The sequence below is a fragment of the Mandrillus leucophaeus genome, unplaced genomic scaffold, assembly GCF_000951045.1.
Source record: "Mandrillus leucophaeus isolate KB7577 unplaced genomic scaffold, Mleu.le_1.0 Scaffold291, whole genome shotgun sequence".
NCBI lineage: Eukaryota > Metazoa > Chordata > Mammalia > Primates > Cercopithecidae > Mandrillus > Mandrillus leucophaeus.
Window position 1 is genome coordinate 725,069 of NW_012103043.1, and position 1,869 is coordinate 726,937.

Here is a 1,869-nt window from a genome sequence, read left to right on the forward strand (position 1 = left end):
TGCTTTATCAATTATGAAATACTCTAAATCCCTTGTTGTCATTGCAACCACGTTCACAGCATCTGCCCCAGGAGGAGATTCTGTCTCAAGGAGCCACTTTCTTTGCTCATCCCTAAGAAGCAACTCCTCATCTGTTCAAGTTGGATCCTAAGATTGCAGAAATTCAGCCCCTTCTTCAGGCTCCACTTCAAATTCTAATTCTCCTGCTGTTTCCTCCACATCTGCAGTGACTTTCTCCACTGAAGTCCTGAACCCCCAAAGTCATCCATGAGGGTTGGAATCCACTTCTTCCAAACTCCTGTTAATGCTATTTTGATGTCCTACCATGAAACAAAAATGTTCTTTTTTTTTTTTTTTGAGACAGGGTCTCACTCATTGTCCCGTCTGGAGTGCAGTGCTGTGGTTGTGACTACATCAACAACGTTCCAGGCTCAAGTGAGCCCCGCCTCAGCCTCCCGATTAGCTGGAACTACAGGCATGCACCACCACACCTGGCTAGTTTTTTTGTTTTTTGTTTTTTGTTTTAACAAACAGAGCCTCCCTATGTTGCCCTGGCTGGTCTCAAACTCCTGGAATGAAGTGATTCCTGCCTCAGCCTCTCAAACTGTTGGAATTACAGGTGTGAGTCACCACATCTTGCTGTTTTTCATGGCATCTAGAATGGTGAATCTTTTCCAAAAGGTTTTCAATGTACTTTGCCGGAATCCATCAGAGGAATCACTATCTATGGCAACTATAGCCTTATGAAATGTATTTCTTGAATAATAAGATTTGAAACAGAAATTACTCTTCAATCCATGGGCTGCGGAATGGATGTTGTGTTAGCAGGCATGCAAACAGCTTTCATCTCCTTGTCCTTCTCCATCACAGCTCCTGGATGACTAGGTGCATGGTCAATGAGCAGTCATATTTTGAAAGGATTCTTTTTATTTTCTGAGCAGTGTTTCTCAACAGTGGGCTTAAAATACTCAGACAGCCCTGCTGTAAACAAATATGCTATCATCTAGGTTTTCTTCTTCCATTTCTAGAGCACAGGCAGAGAAGATTTGGCATAATTCTTAAGGCCCTAGGATTTCTGGAATGGCGAATAAACATTGGCTACAACAGAAAGTCACCAGCTGCATTAGTCCCTAACAGAGCCAGCCTTTTCTTTGAAACTTTGAAATCAGTCATTGACTTCTCCTCTCTAGCTAGGAAAGTCCTAGATGGCATCTTCTTCTGATAGAAGTCTGTGTCGCCTACATTGACAATCTGTTGTTGAGTGTAGCCACCTTCGTCAGTGATCTCAGCCAGATCTTCTGGAGAACTCGCTGCAGCTTCTCCATCAGCACTTGCCCCTTCACCTTGCACTTGTATGTTATGGAGATGGCTTCCTTCATCACCCTCATGAATAAATCTCTACCAGCTTCTAACTTTTCTTCTGCAGCTTCCTCACCTCCCTCAGCCTTCATAGAATTGAAGAGAAGTAGGACCTCGCTCTGGATTAGGCTTTGACTTAAGGGAATGTTGTGGCTGGTTTGATCTTCTATCCAGACCACTACTACATTCTCTGTATCAGCAATAAGGCTGTTTCGCTTTCTTATCATTTGCGTCTTCACTGGAGGAGCACTTTTAATCTCTTAATCTCCTTCAAGAACTTTACCTTTGCGTTCACAACTTGGTTGTTTGGTACTAGAGGCCTAGCTTTCAGCCTGTCTCAACTTTTTTTTTTTTTTTTTTTTTTTTTGAGACGGAGTCTCGCTCAGTCGCCCAGGCTGGAGTGCAGTGGCCTGATCTCGGCTTACTGCAAGCTCCGTCTCCCGGGTTCACGCCATTCTCCTGCCTCAGCCTCCGGAGTAGCTGGGACTACAGGCGCCTGCCACCACGCCC